This window comes from Oryx dammah, unplaced genomic scaffold, assembly GCF_014754425.2.
Source record: "Oryx dammah isolate SB20612 unplaced genomic scaffold, SCBI_Odam_1.1 HiC_scaffold_12, whole genome shotgun sequence".
Taxonomy (NCBI): Eukaryota; Metazoa; Chordata; class Mammalia; order Artiodactyla; family Bovidae; genus Oryx; species Oryx dammah.
Window position 1 is genome coordinate 68162655 of NW_024070196.1, and position 17936 is coordinate 68180590.

The following is a 17936-nucleotide window of genomic DNA, read 5'->3' on the forward strand; positions in this document are numbered from 1 at the left end:
AGTATTTAAGAAAATACTTGACTTTTAATGTTCATAAAATGGAATGTTTTGCTTATTCTTTGAAGCTGTAACTTGAGTATAGTAGAATTTGATCGCTTAGAAATTTTCTAATTTCTAATGTGAGTTTGAAAGAGAAAATGTGGTATGATTTATACTGTCATCTCATGAAAAATTAATTCAAATGGGTATTTTTGTCAAGATATGTGCAAAACTTTAAAACTAAATTTTAAGTATACAGTATCTAACAGCATTCGTTGTTCAGTTGATTCAGGAAATAGTGAACAGAATGATTTATATTTGAGTTAAAGTAATGCCCTAAATTGTGTTAAAAACACACACACACACACACACACACACAAGCAAACCCTGATCTACATTAGTGATGATTTTGCTAAGAAAATCAGGCTGAATGTTTGAATCATCTGATTTTGTTATTTAGGACTTTGGGTTGCTGGTAATAGAAACTGAGTTAAAGAGCTTAAATAACCAAAAAGAAAGGGTTGGCTTTATTGGCAGAATACTGGAGCGGCTCACATGACTGAAGAACTGTGGCAGGCAGCTTGGGGCCTCTGAGGACTGGGAGTGTCTAAGGTATTCTAGCTTTGCACCTCTCTAGGCACTAGTGTGATTCTCCCAGGTTTCTTCTGGTTCATGGCTGCATAGTCCAAAGTCTCTCGTTAGCTGTCTCAGTAATATTTTCCATGGTACCTGCCCATCGGCCAAAAAAACAGCTCCATTTGTTAAGTAGTTAAGACCAAACAACCTAAGTATTTATTTCCTGACAGTTTAGTTTTTTAAGAAATTGATTCACACAATTTGAAGGAGAATATTTTGATTTGCCATATATGTGGCTGTTGGATACTGCACAGATTCTCAAGCCTTAGAATCAGGTCAGACATTATACCTCTATTTCCTGTTCCACACTAACTGTTACATGGTGCTTGCTTTTTATCATAGCAGCTGCTAAATCTCCTGCTTCTTAAAGAAGTGATGTCACTGAAAGGAATATTTTGTGAGTTAATGGTGAAATTATGAATGACCTCAGATAGTCATTTGTATGGTCTACTAGATGTCAGTTATTGCTGTTTCCCTTAAAAACTCAAAACCATCCTTACTGTTTTGAACTCACTGTGGTAGGTCTAGGATGACTTGGTGAACTGATTGTCGTTGAAGAGGATTCTCATTGGTTCCCCCTTGGATCATGGCGTTGACAGAATAGGCTATGACTCGGTTAACCTGGGTTACTCACCCAACTCCTGTGCTTAGAAGGGCATAATATTCCATTGTATGGTTATCAGTTTCCTTATTTCTAATTGTTTAAAAATTGTAAACAGGGCATAAATTAACATCTTGTATGTCATTGACTGTTTCTATAGCATATAGATCCTGTTAAGTCTCACAACACTTGAAAAAAGTTTTTATGAAATTAAAAACATGATTATTTGTGCTTTAAAATTATCTGAGTAATTGAGGATCAGAGACCTAAACCTGAGAGCTAGAACTGTGACACTCTTAGAAGAAAACGTAGGGGAAAGGTTTCGTGACATTGCATTCGGCAGATTTCTCTGGTATGACATCAGAAACACAGGCAGCAGCAGAAAGAACTAGGAAACGCTATCAACAGAGGGAAAGACAACCTAAAGAATTAGAGAAAATATTGGTAAATTATGTCTGATAAAGGATTAATAGCTAGATTATATAGAGGATCACAACATCGTAAAACAACCCAACTAGAAATGGGCAAAGGATTTGAATAGACCCTTTCCCAAACAGGTTACACAGATGGCCAGTAAGCACACGAAAAGAGGTGAGTATAACTGATCATTAGGGAAGTGCGAATCAAAACCTCAAGAAACCACTTCATACCCATTATTAGGATAGCTGTCATCAAAAATTGGAACAGTGTTGATGCAGATTTGGAGAAATTAGACCCCGGTGCGTTGCTGATGGGAATGTAAAGTAGTATAGCTGCTGTGGAGGACAGTCTGGTGGTTCCTTAAAATATTAAACAGAATCATAATAGGATCCAAGAATTCCATTCCTTAGGCATCTACCCAAAGAAGGTAAGTCAGGGACTCCTAATAGGTATTTGCACATCAGCGTTTGTAACACTGTTCATAGCAGCTGAAAGGTAGCAGCAGCCTGAATGCTCATCAGTGATTGAGTGTATAAGCAAAGTGGTGTGTATGACAGAGGGAAATGCTCAGTGTAGGGCAGCTGCTAATAAAAACGCTTAACAGCTGCCACAATTGACGCATTAATGTGAGGTGTATTTGTTTTGTTTGAGAGTATTTTCTCACCTTGTTCTTTCCGTCACTTAAATTATTTTTTTAAAAAGTTGGACTTAATTGTTCAGGTAGTATGCCAAATAGTACTTCTATATTTTTTGACTCTGTAGAGTCAACTGTGCGTGTGGGTGCAGTACTGTTGAGAGGATCTTTGCCAGTTATTAGAAAGCATTAAATGTATATGATGGAAAAATTATCTTGGCTTCAAATTGGAAGAAACAGTTTTATAATCTCACCTTTGTCAAGAAAAAGTTGAGAAAAAGAAAGGGAGTCCAATTTTGGGGGTAGAAGCAAAATTATTACACAAAGAATGGAACATGAGAAGGATGCATTAGGAGTGGCTTGATCAAAGAGTCCTACTTGTACAGTATTATCAGTGATACCTCAAACCTCTTTAGGAAGATTATTTGTGCTTTAAGAAGAGACATTTCATTGATGGATCAGAACATTTTGAGTAGCTCTTGAGGGAACTTGCCTCTGTATTTTAGAGAGTGAAGGAGAAAGAGAAAGAGGAGGAGGAGGGTGAGAAAATTGGGGGAGGGAAAGAAGTAGACCTAGGCAAAAGAGAATGAATGTTAAATCCTGTATACTTGGAAAAATGCAATGAAAGTTTAGTGGTTTGGATTATTAGTGAAGCTCTAGGGATCTGGTTGGTGAAGAAAGGGCCAGCCTGGGTATAGGAAGTAACATAAACAATGGCAAGGAATTTGGAATGAACATAGAATGTCCTAGAGGGGAAGAATACGATGTTCGTTTGGGGGAGACCTTGTCATTAAGAAGGAAGAGCCTCATTTTGGGAAGGCCTTGTTGAGAGGTATGCACTAGATCTTGACAAGCACTGTGAGAGTGTCCTGACAATTGAGAATGTGTGGAGAACAACAGTTAATATTGCTTGGCTCAGTCAGTTGTTTCTTCTTGGTTAGCCTCAAGTGCCTACAACTAACATTTTTGCTTCAGCAAAATCACATTACTTAAAAAAAAAATTTTTGGAGTTAGAAAGTTTATCATGAATAATGGAAACTTACACTTCTGTCAGTCCCAGGGGTTTCTTCTGTATGAAGAAAGGCAGGTAGAAATGTTGGATTTATGGTAAGAACTAGAATTAGAGGTTTTAAATGGGCATGGGTGTGCTTGAAACGTTTATTCAGTGGGTAGGCAATAGAAGGCTCTGGTTAATTTCTTGCATTGACTTAAATTGTGCCTTTTTTTTTTTTAATCCAGAAAGCAGTCATTGAGCATCTTTCTTGTCCTCATCAGAATTAGTATTCATTGAACACTGATTAGAAAACGTATTGATGATATCTCCATTTTACAGATGAGGAGACTGAGTGAACTTCCCAAAGTGATTCAAATAGGTTTGGAGCCAAAATTCACATCCAAAATGGTCTGATTCCAGAACCTGTGTTCTTACCTAGTAATTTGTATTGTAATGCATCTTGTTAACAGGTTGTGTATGGCCCTTGAGTTCAGATGTTCAGTAGGAAAATTACCTATGTAGCTAATCATAGTCTAGACAAATAGAAATGTAAATTATAATGGCATGTAGTGAGCTTTGTTATAAAATAGAGCTATGTTGAAACTGTACATTGAACTCTGAAGGGAAAACTTTCATAGTGAAATTACTGTTTTAAACCAGATATTGAAGGATATGTAGTAAAGTGACAGTTGCTCAGTCATGTCCAACTTTGCAACCCCATGGATCTACAGTCCATGGGATTCTCCAGGCCAGAATACTGGAGTGAGTAGCCTTTCCATACTTCTCCAGGGAATCTTCCCAACCCAGGGATCGAACCCAGGTCTCCCACATTGCAGGCAGATTCTTTACCAGCTGAGCCAGCAGGGAAGCCCAAGAGTACTGGAATAGGTAGCCTATCCCTTCTCCAGCAGATCTTCTGGACCCAGGAATTGAACCAGGGTCTCCTCCATTGCAGGCGAATTCTTTATCAGCTGAGCTACAAGGGAGGCCTGGAAGGATATGTAGGAGTTATCCAAAAGGATTGGTGGCGTGTGTAAACGAGGCAGAAGTAGCGGCAGTGACAGAAACTCGTGCATGAAAGATTTTCAAGAAGCGTCAAGTTGTCCATTCTGGGCATGTATGTGGTAGGACATACCTTTTTTGAGAGGGACATTTTATTAAAATGTCTGTTGACAGGATGGTTATGCCAGGTAATGTTCAAAAGAGGAATTGACCAGAATCATTTCTTAGCTGGTTATTTTGCTTCTTCAGTAATAGGTCTAAATAAATTTAATTCAACAAATGCTTGAGAACTAGTTTGCTGGACCGGTACTGGTGGCATGAAATGGAAAGATGAAAACTGTGCCTTTCAGAGAAAGCGATGGGAGATGGTGGCAGATGCTGTTGGAAATAGTGTCAGATAGTTTCCAGCCTTGAAGACCTAGGCTGACCAAGAGTCCCAGTGGAATGTTAAGAAAGAAGACACAGTGTGGAGAGGGAAGGGAGGCCAGTGGTGGCTTCTGTTTGGAATACGTGGCATTGGAAGCGCTACATTGACAGTCCAGAATACAGTGGTCTGGTATTCTGCTGCTGTGCTAGCAATCGCTGTCAGGATGGGGGAAGTGGTGGAAGTTGTCAGGTAGTAGCAGCAGAAACCTTGAGAGAGAAGCTGTCGCTTCTGTCGGGGAGGACTGGATGTTTGAGGCCCTGCTCATGCCTGCTTTGAATGGATTCAGACTTTTAATGGACTGGAAAAGTAGGTCTTATGAAGCAAAATGAGAGAATAAAGCAACTCGAGGAAAGACAGGTAAGTAGCAGTTGGTATTATGAAGGATTTGAATTAGCGTATAGTGAGGTAGGAGAGCTTCCCAGGTGGCTTGGTGGTGAAGAATCTGCCTGCCAGTGCAGGGGATGCGGGAGACGCGGGTCAGTCCCTGGGTCAGGAAGAGCCCCTGAAGCAGGAAATGGCAGCCCGCTCCAGTATTCTTGCCTGGAAAACTCCCTGTGGGCTGCAGCCCGTGGGCCGCACGGAGTCAGACATGATGAACGCACATGCGCGTGCTAGTGCAGTGTCTCCCAGACACCTCCTTAATATGCTACTTACATGATGGGTTTTTTTGCAGTATCTGTATACCAAATGGTAATTTATCTTAAGATCAAGTTTTTTTTTTTCTCTTTCTTTGATGTGTAAGTTTAATTATGTACCTTGAACTCAACGGCATTTCAGAGTCAGTAGAATGAAGGGTGTTTTTTCCAGTGTTCATTAGCACAAGTATATATATTTTTAAAGGCATTTATGTTACATTTAAATCATCTCACATATCACCAATAGTATGTATACCATACCATGGAAACAATTGAAAAAATACCTATATATTGTAGAATATAAGTTTTAGGTTAGATGTTGATGTTGTTCAGTCACTAAGTCATATCCAACTCTTTGCAACTCCAAGGACTGCATCACGCCAGGCTTCCCTTTCCTTCACTGTCTCCCAGACTTTGCTCGGACTCATGTCCTTTGAGTCGGTGATGCCATCCTACCATCTCATCCTCTGCTACCCCCTCCTCCTCCTGCCCTCAATCTTTTCCAGTGTCAGGGTCTATCTAGTGAGTCAGCTCTTTGCATCAGGTGGCCAAAGTATTAGAACTTCAACATCAGTCCTTCCAATGAATATTCAAGGTTGATTAGGATTGACTGGTTTGATTTCCTTGCTGTTCAAGGGACTGTCAAGAGTCTTATCTGGCACCACAGTTAAAAAGCATCAGTTCTTTGGTGCTCAGCCTTCTTTATGGTCCAACTCTCCCATCCATACATGACTACTGGAAAAGCCATAGCTTAGACTATACAGACCTTTGTCGGCAAAGTGATGTCCCCTTTTAATACACTGTCGAGGTTTGTCATAGTTTTTCTTCCAAGGAGCAAACATCTTTTAATATCATGGCTCCAGTCACCATCTGCCGTGGTTTTGAAGCCCAAGAAAATAAAATCAGTCACTGTTTCCATGTTTCCCCATCTATTGGCCATAACTGGGACTGGAAGCCATGATCTTAGTTTTTTGCAAGTTGAGTTTTAAGCCAGCTTTTTCACTCTTCTCTTTCATCTTCATCAAGAAACTCTTTAGTTCCTCTTCACTTTCTGCCAGTAGAGTGGTATCATCTGCATATCTGAGGTTGTTGATATTTTTCCTGGCAGTCTTGATTCCAGGTTGTGATTCATCAAGCCCGACATATTGCAGGATGTGTACTCAGCATATAAGTTGAGTAAGCAGGGTGATAATATACAGCCTTGATGTACTCCTTTCCCAATTTGGAACCAGTCCATTGTTCCATGTCCAGTTCTAACTGTTGATTCTTGACCCGCATACAGGTTTCTCAGGAGACTAAGGTGGAATTCCCATCTCTTTAAGAATTTTCCACAGTTTGTTGTGATCCACACAGTCAAAAGCTTTAGTGTAGTCAATGAAGCAGAAGTAGATTTTTTGTATGTGGAATTCCCTTTGTTTTTTCTATGATCCGGTGGATGTTGGCCATTTGATCTCTGGCTAGGTTAGATGTTGAAGAGTAAATCAATAGAAAAGTGTAAACTCTTCCCAAGGACTTCATATTTCTTTGCATTTTAGCATATGTGTGTCCTGGGTAAAAATGAAAGTAGTACAGGATGTGTTGTCCATTCATTCATAGGCCTGATATTTACCAGAGAGCTTGAGTGATGCATTATTTCTTAGACCTTTATTAGGCTTGAGTTTCATTGAACTTTAGTTCCTTTAGTTTCATGTTGGAAAATGCAAGAAACATGAATGGCTCAGATTTATCTTGAAGGTGTGGTATTATTCTTAGTAGTTATGTTCACATGCTTATTGGAAACTTGAGAATTCCAGTTACTTGTCTGTGTGGATTTTTTTTTGCCCATACCATGCGGCATGCAGGAACTTAGTTTCCAACCAGGGATGGATCCCGTGTCCCTTGCAGTGAAAGCTCTGAGTCTTAACCACTGGACCACTAGGGGAGTCCTAGTACTTAAGGTTTTTGATGTATAAGCAATATACTTAGACTCCCCAGTGTGTTTACAATAGGTTGATGTTAGGCTGTATGTTTCAGCAGTTTTTAATTTTATTTTAGATAACTGTTTTACTAATACATGTATTTTAATGTGTTTTGTAATATAAGTAATTTAGCCAATGTGCTGTTTTAAAAAGCCCCCATCCCCTTTTCTGATTAATGGGTTAAGCGAAATGATAGCTTAAGAATTCTTAAAATTCATGGTTTGGTTTGTCTTCAGTTTGAACCTATGACTCGTCTAAGGTTTTTAGAGCGGTTAAGTGCAGTTATTTAAGGAGAATCCTCTTTACTTAATAAGACAACTTTATTTCTTATTAGCTTAGGACTTTTGTTCTCCTTTTAAGTAAAGCATTTTCTGAATGCTACTTTTTGACTTTAGCTGAAAAAGTTTTTTATCCCTACATATATTTCAGTGGCAGTTACATGTTTCCCTCTGTTTGCATGAAATAAATGTCACTAGTTTAAAAGGGTGGGTTGTTTTCTGGGCATCTGTTGAATTGTATTGGTCCTAAAAGGTGTTCTTAAGAAGATGGTGTTCTGGTCTTTTGGCTATTTAATAATTGAGGAGTACTGCTTCAAAAGAGTGGATATTTGAGCTCACCATTTTAAATAGAGCCCATGTTGTCATGTGTGGTTGGTTATGAGAGGTTATTTGGGGCTTCACTGGCTCGTTTTCAAAAATATGAGTAGCCCCCTGCCTAGTTGCCAGAATATCACTTGTAGCTCAGATGATAAAGAATCCGCCTGCAATATGGGAGACTTGGGTTCGATTCCTGGGTTGGGAAGATCCCCTGGAGGAAGGCATGGCAACCCACTCCAGTATTCTTGCCTGGAGAATCCCCATGGACAGAGGAGCCTGGTGAGCTCCAGTCCATGGGGTTGCAAAGAGTTGGACACAACTGAGCAACTAAGCACAGCACACATAACTGGACCAGGGTAAGAGTGGATTCTTTCTGTTGCGCATATAGCCTCTACTCTTGGAATTTTGTCTCTGTTCTCTGAATGTGCCTGTTGACTATCTGGAGTTGGACAGTTTATAATCGAGATGACAGCAGTTAAAATCTGTTTCTTGTCTTTATTGTTAAGTTGTATGCTTAAAGGGTGGATTTGCATTTTCATTCAGCTTTCTGGTCCTTGTCCATTTTGTTGCCTATTACTCTGCATAAAGCTAAGTAGAGGGAACCACAACTTTTCTGAAGAATCTGTTTGTAGGTGGAGAGAAGACCATTAATATTCCTATATATTATTGATAAACTAATAAGCAATATACAGATTAGCTAGGTTTGGAATGCTGATAGCTATTTTTTGAGTGTAGTTTAATTCCAAATTTTTCTAGAATTGGTTTTGAACATCCCAAATACCTAGGCCTAATAGGAAAATCATGTCATTTATACATGGGCAAACTCTATGGTAAGTTGACCTTCAAACTAAGTTGCTTGCTGTCTTCCTAGAAAAGAAACCTCTTATCTAGCTTGAGGGCAGGGGATCGGTATAAAAAGGGTGGGGTTTGGAGAGTGTTCTTGCCCTTTTAGGGCAGGGTCCAGAAGCAAAGCATATTGGAATAAACAGTGTGAATTTGCAGATTTCAAAATGACATTGGTAGTTGAATTTTGCATAATATTTTAGTTGCCTTTAACAAAAGTAAGGTTTTGTTCATTGCTACCTATCTCATGATTAGTGGTCTTTTTCTGTTGGAGTACATAAGAAATCGGAGCTCATAATTTAAGCCTTATTAAAAAACCTTTTGAGAACCTGTTGTAAAACTGCTCATCTTCATAGGTAGGAGTTGGTTATTTCAGTGTTTTGTCCAGGAAAATGCAGTTATAATTTTATTCTTTGACTTGTAGGAGGCATGGTCAGAGTCTGCAGGCTCTGTTGAGATAATCATATGATGTTTTAAGAGGGGCAGAAGTCATTATAAGGTTATAATTAGGAAATTTTAAGTTTCCTTGAGGTATGAATTTCCTGAGTAGGAATCTTTTTTAAAAAATAGAACACTGGTCCTGTGATTGCCCATGAGAACTTCAGTTTGGGACAGTGTAGGGAGAAAGGGGGACTGGCGGAAACAAAATTACTTCTTTCCTCTTCACTAAAAGTTAACTGAGAGCAAGTGGCAGGACACAAATGAGTGTGCAGGAATTTACCTTCTCTTATTAATTTCCCAAAGGTAGGCCTTGGAACTAGTCAAAGAAACAAAAGTCAAGAAACATTTTTCCAACACCGGAGCTGGTCTTTCTGATCTTTCCATAGCAGTTATAAATATTGAACTACCCCTGGCACTTAGGTAAAATGATTTCAATTAATTTCTAGTGATTTGAATGCCTGGACTTTCTCTGTCAATAACCAAAACTTAAGTATTTGTTTTCTGATAGTTTGTTTTTTCTTTCTTAGGTGTTAGGGAACATCTCTCCATTTACCATGGTGAACCTAAATGTTGCCTCACAAAGCTAAATTTAAAATTCTTAATTTCAGTAGTAAAATAATACCTGCCTTGTGACTTTTGGTGGAGGATAGTCAGAAGATAACATTACAAATTACTCACAGAAATTTATATCCTATTAATAATTTAATATATCTGAGTTAGTAGTATGAAGTGGGTGTTTTCTTTATAGAAGTGATTGTAGAGCAAGTCAAAACATTAAAACAATTCTTGAAGTTATTTTTACCCTTTTTAGTAGACTGTATTATGTCTTCAGTTTTAATCTTTTCTGGTCACCACCAGAAAATGCCTTCACTGAACTTTTCAGGTCTGTTATATCTTCCTACTTTTCTGTATATTCATTCTATTAATTTTTGAGTTTGATATTGAAACTCAAACTAAAAATCTTCTACTTAAAAATAATTGTAATAGTGGAACTATATGTAACTTTGTTCTGTATTTTCCAAGTTTCCTGTAAATGTGTTATCATACTTGCATAATTCAAAAAATAAAAAGGAAAAAAAAGTCTTCACCAAGACATCATGTATGATTTATGCCTCCCCTCTTCCTGTCTTTTCTGTAGAGAGGAAGTTTAAAAGGGAAACACTTGTAAGAAATAAGTGATTTTAAAAGGTACAAATCAAATTTGCTAAGGTTGATTTGGTCACAGTTGATCTTTCTGAGAAGGTGGTCAGGGCTTCCTTTTGCCTTCTTGAGATGTGAAAAGCAAAAAGGTACACCTGAAATGCAGTCAGATCTTAATATCTAAAAATACTAGAGCACAATTTTTTTGCTTTTGACTTCTCACATTTTGGGGTCCCTTTTGGAAAAAGCAGCTGTCAGTGTTTGTCACTTAAGTGAAGACAAATGATCCTAAGTATTGATCAGTAACTGAAATTCTGTGTGTTACAGCAGCACCTCCTTTGAGGAATGTATTTGGAACTTTCCCACATTTGGAAAAAAAAAAAAAACTGTTAGAATGAACCACCCTCTTGTACTACTAATGTATTTACAGAATTATATAAGATTGATATTTGGTTATTTATTGGAACAGAACTTGTTAGAGTGAATATTGCCATAAATATTGCTGGTTCAAGAGACTTATTGCTCTTTGATACAGAAATTAGATTATAACAGAGTTTATCTGACCATTTCTGAACAACTTACTGGATTTTTGTTTTTCAAGAAGATGGTTGTTTTTTTGCTTAGGAAATGATAATATTTTAACTGCTTATCTGTAGTCTACAGCTGGCAGAGGAATGCATAGTCTCCTCGTGAACTTGTGTCTGGGTCCCTGAAAACACACAGGCCTTAATGTTTTTGAAAGAGGTGGGAAAGACATATAGCATCTTTTAATTTTTTTTTTAAGTAAATTAATCTCGTTTGGAAGTGTCACTGCACCAGGACACTGACTCAATTTCACATTTTTTTTTTTCACTTTTTAAAAAAAACATCCTTATAAGTAGGGGGGAAAAGTATAATTGAGAGCATTCAGCCATGCCTTTTGAACTGTTCCTTGGTTTTTATTTTCATTTATAGTTGACTTCAGCAGCAAAAGTTTTAGAAAGCTTGAGGTTTGGGATATTGTCTGGGGAGTAAGACCAAACCACAGTAGTTTTACTCAGCTGATAAGTTTTGGGATTTACTAGTGATTAAATCATCTCTCCACCATGGAATAATCTCCCCACCGTGCCATGGAATCCTGGTTTGGTAACGTCATGTCATACATCAGATATCCAGAGTCACTAGGCACAAATGAGGAAACACTGGTAACCTGAAGAACCCACCCAAAGTGGTAGCGGTCGTAAAGCCACTTATTGAAAATTACCATCTCTTAATTATTTTGCCTCCACAGTCAAGTCTTACTGTCAGTGTTTCTTACTGTGCAATACACGTGCAGGAAAAGCCATTTCTTTCACATGCAGTGAAAATAAGATTCTTTTAAAATTGCTCAATGTTGTCGTCTTAAAGTTTTGAACTCTCAATTTTTCTTACATTTGAAAGTGAGACAGGTCTGTAGGGGGAAAAAGTTTCTTTTTTCTTTTGAAGTGAAAACATACTGTAGCCCAAAAAGTGCTGCTTTAGCTACCCTTTCTTCCCCTGAATCCCACCCCCCCACCCATATTATAGGAGGACTGACCAGAGTCTCTAAGTTTTCCTTGTGTATTTGGTTTAATCTAATTGGTTTTTGTAGTTTAGCTTCCCTTATTTTCTTACAGAAATGGTCCACATTGGTGCGGCTCTTTGCCCTTGTTGAAGCTGATACAGTAGTGGCCTAACATGATGACAGACTGTTGCAGGTGTCCATTCCTCGTTAGCTTTCTCGGGGCCTCCATGCCCTTCCTCGTAATAATTTTCTCATTATCTTCCTGAAGGACCTTGTGTACAGTAATGTCTTGTATTTTAGTATTTAGTAATCAAGTATGTCTATTTTTGGTTTAGTTCCTCTTAAAATAGATAAAATTCAACCCATACTATATTACATGATTGTAAACAGTTTACCCTCTTACATCAGGTAACTTCAGAAAGTCTCCCCCCCGCCCTTTTAACACTACTCCCCAGATGGAACGTAAAATGACCATCATTAACTCTTACTCCACATTGCTGCCCAGGTTGTTCATCAGTGCTTAATGTGCTTAAGAATCCATGTTCTTAGACGCGTGAGGTTATTACTTAGATTTAACATAATCACTTTACATTCTACCTCTTCAAACGCATGGCTGGTATCACGGGATACTGTCAGGCTTCATGAGACAGTAGCTTGTGGCACCAGAGAGCTTCCTTCAGACCTACTCTACATGCCTTTATCGGGCAGATAGTCCGAAGAGCCATGGGCAGTTTTTAAACTTTGGTTGGCAGTGTTTCACAGTGGCATACTTGTTTCCAGCTAAGCGGGTGTTTGGTTGTGGTACGAGGAGTCATTGCTGGCCTTGAAGCAGACCTGCCTGAGCCTTTTGTTGAGTCATCCTGTTGTTTGGTCCATGTCTTGGAGCTTTACACCTCTGGAACCTTTACACACTTTGCTATTAATGGACTTATCCTATCTTTGACAGTTTCAGAAATTACTCGGTAATTCTATGTCAGATGATTCTTGTAGTAGATAGTAATTTCTTTGAAATAAATGGAACACCATCAATTCATTCTTACCCCTAGATTTGACCTGTCTCCTGAATCTAATCCCATTTTACCCCTAATTACTGGCTGGACATATATTTATTTGTGAGGCCACCTTTAAAGCCAGTATATCCTATCTGGTGTTGCTTCCTTGGAAGCTGCTCTTCGGTTCTTAACAAACCATTCTTTTTCTGCTCACCACAGGGTTTAGAATTTTGCAGTTATCTTTGCCAACTAGCTCTGCCTCCTTTTCTCATTCCTAATTAATTACCAAGCTTAAGCAATTAACGTTTTCCACTCACTTTGGTGGTGCCTCTGCGTTTTTACTATCATTAAGATATTGGGCCCTTAGCAGTTCGTATCTGAACTCCTAGTCTGGAAACATCATAAGTGACTTTTCCCCTCCAAACCATCGTGCCTGCTGCTTTCTCATGCGACCACTCTTGTGTTATTATTCCCCTGCTCAGGAAGCTTCTGGTTTTATGCCATCGAGTGAAATCTGAACTCGCTAGCTTGGCATTGAAGGCCCATAGTGTGTGCTGTCTTTTTAGTCTCATTTCCCTGAAGATGATTGCTATTCTAACCTACTCTCTGTTGCTCAAAAATGTGTCCTCTTCCCACTGTGGCATTAGTACCCATCCTCACTTGGCTTACCTCCCCTCTTTTTATTTAAATTCCACCTAATCTGTAAGACTTAAGTCGTTCTCTGCCTCCTGTGAAGCCTCCCTGGTTGTCTCTCTCTCTGAGCTCTGAGCACTTGCATGTCATTGGAGTGACCCAAGAAGTATCAGAGTGCTACAGCATTTACAGTGAAGTGTCTCATCATTTCTCGCATTTAGTGCTTCCGTGGAATGTGCCATCATATTCTAATATATTGTCTTATCTGGTTGTTTTTCAACACTAAGACAAAGAGACCCGACATCTGTTCTTTTTGACAAATGTTTTCTTATTATCCTAAATAAAGTTCATGGATGATACAGTGTGCCTACAGACATAATCTTAAAAAGTCAATAATAATCTTACTGTAGTATAAAGGAAAAATGAAAATAATTGTAATTTGTATTTCAGTTTTCAAATACTAAGCAAAAATTATGCTTTAGCAAGAAAAGTTCCTGCAGATTTAAAACTTTTTTTTTTTTTAGATTTAAAACCTTTAAATGTTCCTGCTCTACTGTGTTGTCTCATTAAACAACAGAAACAATATTGATAGTAATATGATTTGTTTCTCAAGTTGCAAATTATGAATAGCCTTAGTTCCCGTATAGCATGTTGTTAATGTGGCCCAGCCTGAGTTGTAAAATTTAAAAGTTACTGGGAGACAAAAATACTACTTGTAAAGTGGTTCAGTTCACTTCAGTCGCTCAGTCGTGTCCAACTCTTTGCAACTCCATGAATTGGAGCACGCCGGGCTTCCCTGTGCATCACCAACTCCCGGAGTTCACTCAGACTCAAGTCTGTCGAGTCCATGATGCCATCCAGCCATCTCATCCTCTGTCGTCCCCTTCTCCTCCTGCCCCCAATCCCACCCAGCATCAGAGTCTTTTCCAACGAGTCAACTCTTCGCATGAGGTGGCCAAAGTAATGGAGTTTCAGCTTTAGCATCATTCCTTTCAAAGAAATCCCAGGGTTGATCTCCATCAGAATGGACTGGTTGGATCTCCTTGTAGTTCATGGGACTCTCAAGAGTCTTCTCCAACACCACAGTTCAAAAGCATCAATTCTTCGGCGCTCAGCCTTCTTCACCGTCCAACTCTTATATCCGTACATGACCACAGGAAAAACCATAGCCTTGACTACACGGACCTTAGTCGGCAAAGTAATGTTTCTGCTTTTGAATATACTATCTAGGTTGGTCATAACTTTTCTTCCAAGGAGTAACCCATGGCTCAGAGGGTAAAGCACCTGCCCACAATGCGGAAGACCTGGGTTTGATCCCTGGAGAAGGAAATGGCAACCCACTCCAGTATCCTTGCCTGGAGAATCCCATGGATGGAAGAGCCTGGTGGGCTACAGTCCATGGAGTCGCAAAGAGTCGGACACGACTGAGCGAGCTCACTTCACTTCAAGCATCTTTTAATTTCATGGCTGCAGTCACCATCTGCAGTGATTTTGGAGGCCCAAAAAATAAAGTCTGACACTGTTTCCACTGTTGCCCCATCTACTTCCCATGAAGTGATGGGACCGGATGTCATGATGTTCGTTTTCTGAATGTTGAGCTTTAAGGCAACTTTTTCGCTCTCCTCTTTCACTTTCATCAAGAGGCTTTTTAGCTCCCCTTCACTTTCTGCCATAAGGGTGGTGTCATCTGCATATCTGAGGTTATTGGTATTTCTCCTGGCAGTCTTGATTCCAGCTTGTGTTTCTTCCAGTCCAGCGTTTCTCATGATGTACTCTGCATAGAAGTTAAATAAGCAGGGTGACAATATACAGCCTTGACGTACTCCTTTACCTATTTGGAACCAGTCTGTTGTTCCATGTCCAGTTCTAACTGTTGCTTCCTGACCTGCATACAGATTTCTCAAGAGGCAGGTTAGGTGGTCTGGGATTCCCATCTCTTTCAGAATTTTCCACAGTTGATTGTGATCCACACAGGTAAAGGCTTTGGCATAGTCAGTAAAGCAGAAATAGATGTTTTTCTGGAACTCTCTTGCTTTTTCCGTGATCCAGCGGATGTTGGCAATTTGATCTCTGGTTCCTCTGCCTGTTCTAAAACCAGCTTGAACATCAGGGAGTTCATGGTTCACGTATTGCTGAAGCCTGGCTTGGAGAATTTTGAGCATTACTTTACTGGCATGTGAGATGAGTGCAATTGTGCAGTAGTTTGAGCATTCTTTGGCATTGCCTTTCTTTGGAATTGGAATGAAAACTGGCCTTTTCCAGTCCTGTGGCCACTGCTGAGTTTTCCAAATTTGCTGGCATATTGAGTGCAGCACTTTCACAGCATCATCTTTCAGGATTTGAAATAGCTCAAGTGGAATTCCATCACCTGCACTAGCTTTGTTCATAGTGATGCTTTCTAAGGCCCACTTGACTTCACATTCCAGGATGTCTGGCTCTAGATTAGTGATCACATCATCATGAGATTATCTGGGTCGTGAAGATCTTTTTTGTACAGTTCTTCTGTGTATTCTTGCCACCTCTTCTTAATATCTTCTGCTTCTGTTAGGTCCAGACCATTTCTGTCCTTTATCAAGCCCATCTTTGCATGAAATGTTCCCTTGGTATCTCTAATTTTCTTGAAGAGATCTCTAGTCTTTCCCTTTCTGTTGATTTCCTCTATTTCTTTGCATTGATCGCTGAAGAAGGCTTTCTTATCTCTTCTTGCTATTCTTTGGAACTCTCCATTCAGATGATTATATCTTTCCTTTGGTTAGAACATTTTATATTTACATATTTAGCCTCCTCTTATATGGTTCTTGTATAAAAAGTGTTTTCAGAGATTGTGGGAATAATGCAAAATGTTGACCGACTCCTTGATTTTAAGACTTTGATATTTTGTGCAGGGTTGTTCATATATATGACTTTATGTCGCATAAACAGCTCGAAAGGATAAGTTGTCTGCAAATACTGAGAGACGTCTTTACAAAGGAAATCTGCCTGCAACGCGGAAGACCTGGGTTTGATTCCTAGATTGGAAGATTGCCCTGGAGGCAGAAATGGCCACCCACTCAAGTATTGTTGGCCTGCGGGGCTACAGTCCTTGGGGTAGCTAGAGTCAGACATGACTTAATGATTAAACAGTAGATTGACAAGGTCTTTTAGCTCTGTAAGGGTCAGATGTTGCCTCTTTGTGACGAGAGTTTTTTGTGTTTAGACTACACTTTGCCCTTCTGATTTTTTTTTCTTATACCAGAAAGATACCTTGGTAGAGAAGCCAATAAGGTGCACAAATCACGTTCAACCACCAAGTCCAAGTCTAGATCTCCTGCGATTTTCTTAGTTTTTCAAAGCACTTGTTCCTTTAGTGGCAAAGATTTACCTGAGAAGCAATCAGAAATGGTATTTGATTGACAGAGCAAAACTCTTAAAGAGGAGTATTTGTAGGTTCTGGGAATGTTCTGTCTGTATGGTTCCGCAGTTTCTAAAGGCATGCTAAGGCCCGAATTGGCCCATTTTGCACAATTAAGTATTCTAAAATGTGGTTGACTAAAAAGTTCACATTGTAGCAATTTAAAAAATAATGTATTGTCATGGCATTCCAGCTTGTAGAGAAAAGTCTAGTGGGAAAATCTAAGTGGCTTAACTGGATACTTAGGATATTTGTCATTGTTAAACTACTGGTTTTTCTTCTGCAGATTTTCTTGTGAAACCTTCAAATAGAAAAAGCTGTTCAGACAAACTTTATTTGGTAAGTTTCTTCCCCCTACCCTTCACCCCCTACTACACTCTGCTGTTTTGAGGCAGCAAAGACAATTGACAGATTAATTTGGGGGCCCTGTTTGTCTGTGGGCATTTAAGTGAACTCTTGTATGTTCACTTTAATGTTAAATCTTAAAATTTGGTGGTCTCTCCCCACCATCAGGACTCGATGCCATAGTATAATACACTATGCCTAGAAACTTGCATTAAAGTTGAGATTAAATGAGTTGTAGCCTTAATCATTTGTTTAAAATAGTTTTAAACATGATCTTTTAAATTGCAACTTGATTCTTTCTTTGAGTTTTCTTAAATTGTTAAATCTATTTGAAAATCAAGGCCTTGTTACTAGACTTCAGTTCAGTTCAGTCTCTCAGTCGTCTCCGACTCTTTGCTACCCCATGAACTGCAGTACACCATGCCTCCCTGTCCGTCACCAACTCCTGGAGTTTATCCAAACTCATGTCCATTGAGTCGGTGATGCCGTCTAACCATCACATCCTCTGTCATCCCTTTCTCCTCCTGCCTTCAGTCTTTCCCAGCGTCAGGGTCTTTTCCAGTGAGTCACCTCTTCATATCAGGTGGCCAGAGTATTGGAGTTTCAGCTTCAACATCAGTTCTTGCAATGAATACTCAGGACTGATCTCCTTTAGGATGGAATGGTTGGATCTCCTTGCAGTCCAAGGGACTCGCAAGTGTCTTCTCCAACACCACAGTTCAAAAGCATCAATTCTTCAGCGCTCAG

At 39.3% G+C, this 17936-nt stretch overlaps 1 protein-coding gene across 9 annotated transcripts in view; it reads left to right on the top strand.

Moving 5' to 3' along the window:
- MTMR3 (myotubularin related protein 3) overlaps positions 1 to 17936 on the top strand; it is a 126597-nt gene that overhangs the window by 48791 nt on the left and 59870 nt on the right. For 8 of the 9 annotated variants that reach the window (XR_005722987.1, XM_040251025.1, XM_040251031.1 and 5 more), the window contains one exon: positions 17131 to 17183. The exons of the other annotated variant lie outside the window; for it this stretch is intronic. The gene's annotated coding sequence lies outside the window, so the exon portion shown is untranslated. The remainder of the gene's footprint in view (positions 1 to 17130; positions 17184 to 17936) is intronic. 9 annotated transcript variants of the gene reach the window in all.